Source organism: Prionailurus viverrinus, chromosome E1 (genome assembly GCF_022837055.1).
Source record: "Prionailurus viverrinus isolate Anna chromosome E1, UM_Priviv_1.0, whole genome shotgun sequence".
NCBI classification, from domain to species: Eukaryota; Metazoa; Chordata; class Mammalia; order Carnivora; family Felidae; genus Prionailurus; species Prionailurus viverrinus.
The window spans coordinates 4440914-4454602 of NC_062574.1; the positions used below are offsets into that span (position 1 = coordinate 4440914).

General features: G+C 49.8%; 1 protein-coding gene across 5 annotated transcripts in view; it reads right to left on the reverse strand.

Moving 5' to 3' along the window:
- Positions 1–13689, reverse strand: part of GAS7 (growth arrest specific 7) — a 214705-nt gene that overhangs the window by 111897 nt on the left and 89119 nt on the right. Inside the window, exon 1 of one of the 5 annotated variants that reach the window (XM_047831882.1) lies at positions 8129–8227. The exons of the other annotated variants lie outside the window; for them this stretch is intronic. The gene's annotated coding sequence lies outside the window, so the exon portion shown is untranslated. Of the gene's footprint in view, positions 1–8128; positions 8228–13689 lie in introns of those variants that run through there. 5 annotated transcript variants of the gene reach the window in all.

Below are 13689 nucleotides of genomic sequence, written 5' to 3' on the forward strand. Positions count from 1 at the left end.
TCTGACTTTGGCTCAGGTCATGATCTCACAGTTCGTGAGTTCGAACTCCATGTCAGGCTCTGTGCCGACAGCTCGGAGCCTGGAGCCTGCTTCTGATTCTGTATCTCCCTCTCTCTCTGCCCCTCCCCTGCCCATGCTCTGTCTCTATTTCTCTCAAAAATAAATAAACATTAATTTTTTTTTAAATAGGAGTTTTTTTTGTTCCAAACATCTGAGCTCCAAGATGCACGTGTCCAGCCAGATTGTATTAATATTTCACACGAAAGAGACAGAAAAGGTTCTCCAAGCATGCACCCCCCAGACCCTCCAGGCACTGAGAGAAAAGTCAACATGAGGACGATGACGATGGGAAGTCACCACATCGATGCACCTGTGAGGCCTCTCTTACTCAGTGCAGACCCCCAATTCAGAAATCAGGCGAACGAGTTTTCCGGCTCGTGCCCAGTGTCTCCCTCGGCCCTCCTCTGCTTTGTGCCCACCCTGGAACCGGGCTCCATATTTCTCCCGAGACATCCTGCAAGGCCAGCACAGATGAAGCCTCCCACTCCGTGTGGGGAGCACCGCTCACTGAGGCGGTCTTTTCTCCCCAAGCACACGCTGACCCTGGGGTGGGTACTGGAGCTTTGGAGGCACTGGCTGGAAGCATCACTGAACAGTCTCTGTCTCTCCTCCACCCAAGCACCCAAGCAACGCAGCACATGTAAAGCATCACAGTGGCCACTCTGTCTGCCAAGGAGCTAGAAGATATTTAAAACTCACGTTCAATGAACCAAGCCTCTCTCCTGCCCAAATCAGGAAAGACCCACAAGCCCCCTCCTTCCTCTGCCAATGAAGCACCCAGAAAATGTGGCCCCAGGTTATCTGTGGGCTGTGGGGTTCCTCTGGATGTTTTCATCGTATTTCTTTTATCACATTTAAAATGTTAATTTATTTTTCACTTTAAAATTTTTTAACATTTATTTTTGCAAGAGAGAGACAGAGACAGAGACAGAGTGAGAGTGGAGGGTGGGCCGAGAGAGAGAGGGAGACACAGAATCCAAACCAGGCACCAGGCTCCAGGATGTCAGCACAGAGCCCGACGCGGGACTTGAACTCACAAACCGTGAGATCATGACCTGAGCTGAAGTCGGACACTTTACCGACTGAGCCACCCAGGCGCCCATAAATTTACTTTTACAATCAGGAAAACACTGCCTTCCCCCAAAATCGGCATGTACAATTCTAAAATATACCATATGATCCCAATTATGTAGACAAATATATACAGCAAAAAAAAAAAAAAAGAGGAATGAAAAGCATGCTGAATATTTTTTGTTTCAGCTTTTCTGTATTTTCCAAGTTTTCATAATGAGCAAATTGATTTTAACCCATTTTTTTAAAAAAAATCTTTATTCCATTATGAACTAACGTACGAATACAGCCTTATCTAAAATAGGTAGATAGTATTTGTTAATAAAATCCCCCCTTGATATATCCCTTCTCAGTTGCCATCCCTAAAATGTACACTATCAGATTAGGATTCATTGTACTACCTTTCAAATGCTAAAGAAACATGGGGGTGGGGTTATTTTTGAGAAAAATGAATTAAGACAAACAGTAAAGAACTTTCTGAACCAATGCAAGGCTGACATGAAAATCAGAGGTGGAAGGGAACCCACCAATCATTTGACCCCATGCTACCATTTTACAGATTGGGAAACTGAGCCCAGAGACAGATGGGGATTGGATGCCAAGTCTCCCCCAGCCCAGTGCACAGGCCCCTCCTTCCTGCTCTCTGGCTGCCCTAAATCTTGATGCTGATGTTGCTGGCGTGGTTAGAAGGCTCTTCTAGTCAGACAGCACACCAAGAGCCAAAGCCCCACCTAGGTCGGCTCCCAGGCTGACCCCAACACTGCTCTGTGCAAGCCGACCTCTAAAGAGTCCAGCTGTCTGCTCTACAACGATAACTTCCCATCCCTTTGTGACCAGTGAGCCCCCTGTGAAGGGAGGGGGAACAGGGAGGAAACATCTGTGCACACAAGGGGAGTAGAGGGGAGTGAATAAAAGCACTTGATTTTCCCTTTGGCAAATCCTCTCCTGCCTATTTTTCCACTCATTGAAATGCAAAGCTCCATTCCCATGAAGGGGTCTGGAACATTCCAGAAACTTCTAGAAATCACAACCTCCCGCTCTGCAACAGGGATTCCCAAAAGAAGGTGTGCATGGATGTGTTGGTGTGTAGGTGAGGATAAAAAGCAGACACAGCCCCCAGAAACCAGCCACAGGCATCCACTGGCTTGTCCCCAAACCCAGCATCTAACCGTCAGCCAGGCAGAGAGGAAGTCCCAGTATGTGCTCCATAGCTTTCCAGCCATGTAACCACAGACAAGACACTTCACCTCTTTGAACCTCATGTTTTTCTTTTCTGCATGTAAAAATGGAAACACCGCCATCTCCTTCACAGAATTCTTGTAAAGATCGGACGACCGAAACAACGGTTAGCAACTCCATAAAGGTTGGCTTTGCCCCACACCTTCCCATCCCCGTTAAATCACCGAGCAACCTTTGAAGAAAGTCGTCAGCTGAGGTCCCCGGCGCTGAGTCACTCGCATGGCACTGACTGGGTTCTCCCCACAGCCTGGGCTGATCTGCGCTGACACCTTCTCCCATTCCTGACACAGACCAAGCTCATCAAAAGAGCACGAGGAACAGTGTGTGAGATGAAATTACTACGCTCAGTGGACGAGATTAGAGTTTAGAGGACCACCAGCAAGGGGACAGAAAAACCCATGGAGCCAAGCCATGCTTGTCCACCAGAGCCGCGGGAAAAGCTGGCGACCCCAGCCAACGAGACCAAGAAACAAACACAGCCCTGGATGGGGTCTGCAACCCAGCCACACAAGTCCCCGGCAACCTTCCTGATGTGGCCTGAGAGTGTCTCCGCTGCCATGGGCAAAGACACCACATAAGAACACCACCCCCCCGCAACTTCAATCTCCAAAACACAGGACAGACTGGATGACAGGAAGGGCCAAGGGTCAGGTTTCTTTTTCCCACCACTCTACATCCCCAAAGTCGACCCCACCACCTGTAAGACCTTACCTTTCCCTTATTCTTAGATGCCGAAGTGCGGTCGGGAACTTATACATATTGGTGCCTATTTGACCCTCAAGAGAACGGTGGAGAGAGCTGTGCTTATTTTCCCCCTCCTAACTGAGTAAGCGGAAGTCTTCCCCAAGGTCTTACAGCTAACAAGACACAGAACCCAGAGTCCAAGAACAGCGCGATCCTCGCTCCCCCCAGGTTCCTCCGCAGAATCCAAGAATCCTCTATCCAAGGGCAGATACTCCAGAGGGAAGTTACAGTGAGGCCGTGACCAGCCACGACCCTAACTCTCAACTTCACATGGTGGAAGGTGGTGGCTGACTGCCCAAGGGGGTGGGGGGAGGGGTTCCTTTGCTAACCGGAGAGAGAGGCGCCAGAGGGAAGGAAAACATTAACATAAGCATCTCCACGGACAAGAGCCCTGACCGTGGCCAGGGCAAATAGCATAAAGAAGCAGAGTCAGCCTGGAAGCTCAGCCTGGGTTCAAAGCTCCAGCCGGGATGGGGACCCACCTTGCTTTGCCTCACTTCTTGCCGTCCCCTGGGGATGCAGCCCCCTGACCCCAGCCCCACCTTCCCTCTCGTGTGAGCTGGTCCATTCCTACCTCCATGGCCGCCCTTCTTGGCATGGCTTATGCCGAGTGGTCCTCACTCCCTGAGAACAAGAATGAGGTCCTACTCCCGTGTGTCCCCAGACACAGAAAACACACCCAACGAATACGTGTGGAATCAAAGGACTCCCCCCGAGTGTCTGAGGAGGATTTAACAGCGCACCCCCCTAGAAAGCTGGTGTCTTACCTTCCTGAGATTATCTGGGCACCAATTCAAGAGTATGGAAAGAGAGGAAGACAAAAAGGTAAAGGCAGAGCCCATGTGTTTATCTATTCTACACCAGGAGAGGACTTAGATACTGAAATGCTGTCTAGGGCCCCCACATCACAAATGAACCAGACAGGCTGGGGTCGGGGGGAGGGGAAGGGTCATCAATGGCTTGTCTGGGTCTCTGACACCAGCCTCTCAAGGGCCTAGGGTCCTCCAAATAAATACATTCAGAAAAGACGCGCTCTCTCAGTCGCTGAAATTGGCCACAGTGTAATTAAAGATTTTTTAGCCGGAGGGAAAGCGGACAGGGGCCAGATATGATCATCTATGACAAGCAGTCTGAGCGACCGATGCCTGATGTGAAATGTATGCATGTGGTTGGCTCTTACTCATACTTTTTACAGAACGGGTATGTTATTTTCACCCAAGGACTCCCAGCCCATGAATGCCTGGCCACCTCTGATAACGCTTGAGCGCCCAAGCTGATCTCTCTCTCTCTCTCTCTCATCACTCAATCCGCTGGCCTTGTCTGCTAGGGTCACACGCCGCTTCTCCCATAGGAACAGAACCCAGTGAACATCTTAATCACTAAGACAGTCCAAGGCATTAGGGCTTATTCACCAATGTGCACCGAGGGGACCCAAAGATGGAAGCAGTGAATTGCGGGTGGCTGGACAAAAAGGGATCAAGATTTGCTGAGATCCTAAAAACGGAAAAACTCCTCCTGCCCTCACTCTGGAGTGGTGTGGGGTGAACCCCTTAACTCCTTCTCTTTGGCTAGGGATCCCCCCTTTCCTCCTCTCTTGGTCTTGAAAGGATGGAAAATGACAGTAACAGGTGTAGGCATTCCAACCACACCCTGAGCCTCAGATATGGAGAACATTCCCTCCAAAGGCAGCAGAACACACAATTCTTCTCGAACGCACATGAAACATATTCCGGGACAGATCAACTGTTAGGCTCCAAAATAAGTCTCAATAAATTTCAGAAGACTGAAAGCCTGTCAAGCCTCCTGCTCTGCCACAATGGTAGGAAACTAAAAATCCGTTAGAAGGAGAAAACCAGAAAAAACACGCACAAAAATGCAAGGAAATGAAACAACATGTCCCTGTATGACCTGTTTGTCATCACACAGAGGAGAAAGCAAGTTAATGCCTGAAGACAAAAACAGAAATACAAGACAAAAAAAAAAAAAAAATCCATGGGATGCGGCAAAAGCAGTTCCAAGAGGGACATTCGTAGCAATACAGGCCTACCTCGATAGGCAAGAAAAATCTCCAACAATCTAATTTTGCACCTGAAGGAACTAGACAAAGAACAAATGAAGCCTCACATTTGCAGAAGGAAAGAAGTAATAAAGCTCAGAGCAGAAATAACAGACCTAGAGAGTATTACGCTAAGTGGAAGGAGTCAGACGGAGAAAAGACAAATAGCATCTCATTTCAGTCATACGTGGAACCTAAAAAGCCAAAAACAACCAAACCAACAAAGAACAAACAAAACAATATATAAGCAAACGCGTAGATACAGAAAACCCACTGATGTTGACCAGAGGGGAAGGGGGTTTGGGGTGGGCAAAAAGGGCGGACGGCTCAGTGTGTGGTGATGAATGTCAACCAGACGCTGGGGGGAGGTGATTACTCTGTAGCGCATACAGGTATCGACTTACGATGTCGTGCACCTAAAACCTGTATGATGCTATATCCCGATTTTACCCCCGTTTTTAAAAATGAACAATGGCAACCGTTTCATCATCGGTCACAGTGCTGGTGAGCAGCGGAGCCGGGGGTGGGGACCGCGGCACACTGGAAAATCCACCCCTCGTCACCAGGGTGTTGACACCACGCCGGGCTGCCGAGGCTTGGTGTCACCGAAGCTACTCATTTTTGGCAAGAGCAGCCGGGTATCTGAATTTCCGGTGTGAAGGTGATTCGTCGACTTTGGCGAACCAACCCAACGATTCTAAAACGAAACCGTGGGCAAAAACAAAACAGAGCGACACAACCTCCCACGGTCCTGAACTTGATTCTGCCCGCTGGCCACCAGGGCGCAGCTCCTCGCGTTAATTGCTGGGTATCTGCATAAGCGGCGTATTGAAGAGAGGGTTCTCTGGCTTTAAAGAATTGAGTAGCACCGTCCTAGACTAAGAGTAGGAATCAACGCTTTCACCCTCCGTTAACCGTCCCTCTGCTGCCACCTGTTACCGCCAACACCCCCTGCTGGGTGCAGCTGGCCGCCAGCTTCCGGGGTTTCCAAGGGCTGCAAATGCGTGGCCAACTTCCTCTCGCCCCAGAGCTACACGCCCCCACCCCCACCCCCAGCCTGGGTCCGACCTTCCTTGGAAGGGAAGCACAGGACAAGATTTCTGGGGCACGAGGGACTCTGAAAGTCTGTCCTGCTCTGTTTATGGGAAGGTGGCACCCCATCAGCTGATGAGAAGGTTTGGAAGGGGAGGAGAGGGGGTGGGGAAGAGAAAGAGCCTACGGAGTGAGGCACGTGCCACCAGTCGTGCACTGAGCAATCTGATAGAAGATCAGGGATTTGGGGAACCCAGGAGAAAGTGAGCCGGGCACAGCCACCTTGCGGAGCACAGACGCTCATCCACGAGTCCAAAGACGACACAGTTGCCCCCGTGAGCAGAGAGACTCCCCTTGGGGCAGCAAGACCGAGTCCTGGGGACCCGGCACCCTTGGGACACGGTCGGTGCCCGGCGGGGAGGAAGGCTGGATCCGTCCTCGCGGAAGGAGCGAGCAACCCAAATCTGCAGGGCTCCGGAGCCTGGAAACATGTGTCCTGGGGCCCCCTGGGGTGAATGCACGGTGATGGGGACAGTCACTGCAGGAATCACGGTGTCCTTCTCAATCTGGCCACAGGGAGCTCTCCTCCTGACCTCAGACTCCGGGAGAAGAGCTAGGATCTCCCCGTCCCCGGACCTCACACTTTCTCACCTACCCCGCAGCACGTGGCACCAAAACTTCCATGCTTGCACGGGGCTCCCCCCGAGAACTTAAGAGTCCTCCAAGTCTTTTGTTTTGGAGAACAGGGACCAAGTCTCTGGATTCAGTGCACTTAAAATATGTGTCGAACGTGCGATGTCAAAGAAGAGGGGGCCCGAATGAGACTTTCTAATAACGATGCTGCGTTTTGCCACGAAACCCAATCTTCAGAGAAGTCCTCTGCTCTCTGCAGCAACCCCCGCCCACCTCCCTGCCATGGGGGTAACGGAGCTGTGTGGATGCCTCTCTTTTCCAAACAGCTCTGCGCCCAGATGCATGACACCCCCGTCGGGGCCCGAACACGGTCCCCGACAGGTTCACGCCGGCCGTGACCGTGACTTAACCACAACAGAGCTGGGGAAGAGATCGCACATCCCCAGGGCCCGGGTGGGGAAGTCGAGAGAGGCTGGCACGACCGTCAGACCTGTGGCTGCATCCACGTGAATCTGAGTTTCCTCGACTGCCGCCTGCACGGACTTTCCAGAAGCCTGAGTGGGTTCAGGCGCCGTTATGTAATCCTGTGTTTGTTACATGCCCCACCCCCCGCGATTTACGCCACCCTCTCTGCACCCCCTGTAGCTCCGTTGTGTATACCCACGGCCGCCCTGACCCCACGGCAGAATGTGCCCCCACACGGTACACGTGCGCCAGTCAGAAGATCCCCATGGACCTGGCTGCCGTCCCACTCTCTGCCTGACTGGCTGTGTGACATCTGGCAGCTCACAGCACCTCTCTGGGCTTCCCCCTCATCTAGAGCTGGAGGGAGCTGAACCCGCTGATTCCTGAAGCCCCTTCCGGGCCCCTGCTGAGGATTCTATCAGCGCCATCTGGAACCACTGCGCCCCAGCGAGGACTGGCCACACTCAAGAATTAAGAAGAAGCAAAACAGAGGCGGCAAAGAGCCAGGGCAGGGAGCCAAGGGGAGTTGAAGGCAACAGGAAAAACTTGCTTTCCACTGAGCTCACCCTCAGATACCACCCCGGCCCCAAAGTGGCTTGGTCTTTCCAGAGCCTCGGGTCCCCAAGCCACCCGGACTCTAGGAAGGCATGAGGACAGCAGACAGGTGCGCAAACAGCAGAATCACCCTGGGTCGCTCCAAAGCAGCACCAAGCACCTGCCCACGGAGGCTCTCCAGCGCTGGCTTCTCTCCCCAGGTGTGGCGGGCCACCTGGCTCTCACGGGGCTCCAGTGAGCGCTTCGAGCACCTGCCCGGGGGTTCCCACTCACCTCAGCCCCACAGCCCTTCCTCTTGCAAAGCGGACACGCTGGTCATTTTCTGCCACCGTCTCCGCATCCGCTGCTTCCTGTGGCATCAGCTAATTCACTGTGCAAAGCAGCATTTATATATAGAAAGTTGCAGCCACGCAGGTTAGCATTAAAATAGAGACTTGGCGTTGCCGTGGCAACCAAACAAATGATATTCAAAATGAAAGAGAAGTATTCTGCAATGGGGAAAGCATGTCCACAGCCTTCCAGGGCAGCTGCGCCCTGTCCCCTCGAGGGCGGGTGGGACGGCCTCCCGAGAAAGGACCTTCCCATTAAGTCACCCGCTCTGGTTTCGGCAGTGACCACGACCCCCGCTCTGCACAAGCTCCTTCCTAAAGCCGGCTCCTGCCTGGAGCAGACCCGAGGCCAAGGCACCCAGGGAGTATGATGATCTTGACCAGGTATATCAATTTGCAAAAGCTCTACTCCTCAAGCACCGAGGGGAAGCAACTTGTGGCCGCGGTGCCATCAGCAAGGACGCTTCTGGAAACAAAAGTGGCTCCTCCCACAGGCCGGCCACGGCCCGCCACAAGCTCATTGCGGTGGGGTGCTTCATCCCCTCGGGGCCTCAGCCTACAAATAAGGGCGCCGGGGGCAGAGGGATATGGAGAAGCAGCCCAGCGCTTTCTGCCTCTGTGATGCTAAGATGTGCACCTTTCCTCTGTCATCTCTTCTTTCTACTTCCGTCTTGTTTCCTTAGTGCCGGGGCACAAGCCTGGCTCGGCTGCACGGGCCCTGGATGTTGCTGGAGCTCCAATCACATACAGAAGCCCCGGCTTCCCAGCTCCTGCTCAGCACAGCCTTCAAAGCAAAAGATCTGAATCCAAGAAGCCACCAAGAGGCTGGGGGGCCTTGGACTCCGAGCCTGCCTGAGATTCCTTCACACATTTTCAAATCAGGCATGATCTCGGGGCACCCGGGTGGCTCAGTCGGTTAAGCGTCCGACTTCGGCTCAGGTCATCATCCCGCGGTTCGTGAGTTTGAACCTCGCGTCAGGCTCTGCGCTGACAGCTCGAAGCCTGGAGCCTGCTTCGGATTCTGTGTCTCCTCTCTCTCCCTCTGCGCCTCCCCCGCTCACGCTCTCTCTCTCTCTCTCTAAAATAAACACTAGTAAAACTTTTAAAAATAATTAATTTAATTTAATTATGAATGATCTAGAAAGACTACAAATAAAAAGAATGACAACCCGAAGTGCCAGCAAGGACACAGAGCGGCTGAAACTCCTACACACCAATGTGGGAACGCCAAATGGCACCCCGCCCCTCTGGACAGTCGTGTGGCCGTTTCCTATAAAGTTAAAACCTGCACCCACCATACGAGCCAGCCATCCCGCTCTCAGGTACGCGCCCAGGAGAAAGGGAAACATATGTCCGCACCAAGTCTTATACAGGAACGTACATATGGCAGCTTTATTCGTCATAACCCCGAACTGGAAGAAACCCAGAGGCCATCAACAGGGAATGATGAACCGCCACGGTACATCCATACGATGCGTCGCGGCTCCCAATACAAAGGAACCAACTACTGATCCGTGCAGTGACCTGGATGATGTCACAGGTGTCTGTTAAGAAGTCAGTCTCAAAAGGTTACATACCGTACGATCCTGTTTACACAACACACTCAAAAAGAAGAGCTATAGGGCTGGATGGCTCATGAGGGGTTGGGGGGGATGGGATATGAGAGCATAGGGAGAGCACAAGGGAGGTTCTTGGGGGGGACGAATTATTCTATATCTTGGGTAAGAGTGTGGTTACATGAACCCATATATATGTAGAACTATACCCCTCAAAAACAATTTTACTTATTTATGTATTTATTTATTGTTTGTTTATTTTTGAAAGAGAAAGAGAGAGAGCACGCGAGCGGGGGAGGGAGAGGAGCAGAGAGAGAGGAAGACACAGAATCCGAAGCAGGCTCCAGGCTCTGAACCATCAGCACAGGGCCCAACATGGGGCTCGAACACACGAACCACCCAGATCGTGACCTGAGCTGAAGCCGGACGCTTAACCGCCTGAGCCACCCGGGCGCCCCGAGAACATGCCTGATTTGAAAATGTGTGAAGGAATCTCAGGCAGGCTCGGGGTTGTCCAAGACCCTAAAATACCCAACACCCCCAAAATAGTCAATTTTACTGCATAACAACTGAAAAAAAAATTTGCTGCTTTCACCTTGGGGGGAAAAAAAATTCCAGAAGATGACAGTCTCTTTGTAGCAGTCTTCAGATCAAACGTGGGGTCCCCATGCACAAACCGTAGGATCCTAAGAACCGTTCATTATCAGTTCCAATTTCCATTACAAAGACCCTCTTCTTGTCCTAGAACAACGGTTCTCAACCTTGGACCAGCCACGTCAGCATCACCTGGGAATTTGTCGAGAAGTATAAACCCTTGGGTCTCATCCTAGCCCTCCTGAGTCAGAAACTCCAGGGGGTAGGGGTCCTGTTGCCCATTTTAACAAGCCCTCCTGCTGAAAGATTCTAACGCATGCTGACATTTGGGAACCCCGGCCTCTATATACCGGTTAGGTCCAGCGAGGCCAGCCCAACCCGGAATGCTCTGACCCGCGTCCCTTCAATATCAAAACACCGTAGAAACAGACAATGTCTTTTCTCCACATCCTATTTGCTTCAGGACTTTTCCTTTTTGTAATTTCTTTTCTGAAATTACACCTGCAAGGAAGCACCTGCAAGGAAGACGTAAGGGGCCACAGCTCTATGTGACCACCTGAAGCGGCAGGTGACACGGAACCACCTGCTGTTTCTTCCCGGTGGGAGAAAGAGTGGCTGTTACCGTGGCCGTGCAAATCCACTCCTCCCTTCTCACCCGGCCCAGCTCCCGGGCCAGGACCAGAACCGACCTTGCCAGCCTCCTTCCCGCTCAGCTCCTGGAGCGCTTCGCAAATCAAAGGGGACCTCGTGGTCGTCCCGATGAACCCTGGAAAGGCACCACTTCCTTCTTAGGCCAGAACAACAACTTCAAAGCCGCTTTTTCTGGGTTTCTGGCTCCAAAGCCACACAGAGATGACGGATCACAAAGAAGAAATCAGAACCATATGAATGTCATATTCAGCAAAATAAACAGAATCATAGCATCAGGGTTGGGTCCAGGGGGCTGCGTGTCTGGCCCAGAGCCCGGGCTTGGTGGCCCCTGGCGTGGGCCGGGCTCCCCGGCCTCTCCTCCCCGCCCACGACTCCCACACACAGAGCCAAAGGCGCCCAGCGTGCCGTCCCTCCTCGCCGAGGCCCCCGCTAGCAATGCTGCTTTGCCTGACATTTCAATGTTTTATGGAGTTTTTATATTCTCTTTTATGGTTTTCAGCTCAGCTTCTTTTCTAGTTCTGTCCAAATATGCACAAGCACCAACATGAACGTTGTGCCATTAATGACAGTGTGACAGCTCCAGGAGCCTCTGGGTGGGGGGCGGGGGGGGGGGGGGTTGGGGGGTGAGTTGGGGGGTGAGTTGGGGGAGCGGCCATGGCACCCACTCCCTTTAATACCACTGGTTTCCCCCAGAGCTAATCCTGCTGGGCGTCCTCACTGCCAACCTCATTCTCATTGCAGAACAGAGAAACCCTCTCCCCTCACTGCTTCTAGAGAAACAATATGGCGCTCCACAGAGCCAGCGTTTCTGAACCAGGGGTATTCCAGAGACTCTTGGGGGGTGGGAGAGGCGGGTGGTGTGCCAGTTTCCTGCCGCCACTGAAACAAGTAACCCCAGACCTGGTGGCTCAAGACCACACAAATTGATTATCTGAGAGTTCTAGATTTATTATCTAGAGCTCAGAGATGAATCTCACTGGGCTAAAACCAAGGCGTCCCTTTGGCTCTGTTCCTTGTGGAGGATCCAGGGAAGAATCTGTCCTCTGGTCTTTGTCAGCTTCTAGAGGAGGCGTGCACTCCTTGGTGGCTGGCCCCCTTGCTCCAACTTCAAAGCCAGCAATGGTCTGTCCAGGCCTCTCTGGTTCTCTCTCCCTCTGCTCCCTTCCTCTTCCACTTATAAGGACATTTCAGATTATACTGGGCCCGCTTGGATAATGCAGACATCTGATCTACCTCAATTCCCTCTCGCCATGTAACTACATATTCACAGGTTGCAGGGACTAAGACGTGGGCATCTTGGATGTGTGTGCATGGGGGTGGGGGCAGTCAAGATTATGCTTACCACAGGGAGCTCTAGGCATCTAATAAGAGAAAGGAAGGGATCCTGTTAAACAGCCTACCATGCAAAAGACCATTCACCCACAACAAAGAACGATCTGCCCCAAATGTCAATTGTGCCGAGGTTGAGAAACCCTGGGACAGCTTAACGCTGACTGGGCCTTAGCCGGTCCCAGGGATGCTGACTCAAGTCTATTCCCACAGAGAGGTCAACTATAGGGTTTTGGGGGATCACAGGGAAGCTGTGACCCACAATTAAGGAGGAATGTTTTTATCATTCTATTAAATACTTTAATGTAGAGTCTGTAACTATTCCAGAATCATCCTCAAAATGCTTCTCATTTGATATACAGAAAATACAGACTTTAAAAACAATAACATGCATCTTGCTTCCGGAAGGCACATAGACACAGTGGATACAGATGATCTGAATCCCTTTATGCGAAGACATTAAGAGGTACGAACCTCCATTTATAAAATAAATAAGTCACGGGGATATAAAGTATGGCACTAATACTGTAATAATGGCGTGTGGTGGCAAATCCGATGCAGCCAACGTTTTGTAACGTATAAAAATATCAAACGCACCTGAAACACAGAAATGTGTGCTGGGCAGAAGTCAATAAAAAAATTAATAAACTTCTTTATGTGACTAACTTCAAATAACACGGCTAATTCTGCTTTGCTGATGGGCTGCCTTTTGGTCTCAGAAATTGCTGAACTGGGGTGTTGGGTGGGGGGATGGGCTAAATGGGGGACGGACATTAAGGAGGAGGGCACTTCTTGGCATGAGCACTGGGAGTCATAGGTTAAGTGATGAATCGCTAAATTCTACTCCTGAAATAGATACATACTACTGTTTTCAGGAGAATACTCCTGCAAAATAAAAGAATACTAAAATAAAATAAAAAAATAAAATAAAATAAGATAAAATAAAATATAAAATATAAATAAAATAAAATAAAATGAAATAAAATATTAAATAAATAAAATAAACATAAATAAAATAAACATAAAATAAAAATAAAATACTAAAATAAAACATAAAATAAAAATAAAATATAAAATAAAACTAAAATAATAAAATAAAATATAAAATACAAAATAAAAATAAAATAAAATAAAATAAATAAAATATAAAATATAAATAAAATAAAATCTAAAATAAAATAAAAATAAAATAATAAAATATAAAATAAAATAAAATAAAAATAAATAAAATAATAAAATAAAATATAAAATAAAAATAAGACAAAATAAGATATAAAATAAAATAAAAATAAAATACTAAAATAAAAGACAAAATAAAAATAAAATAAATAAAATATAAAATTAAAATAAAATAAATAAAAATAAAATATAAAAT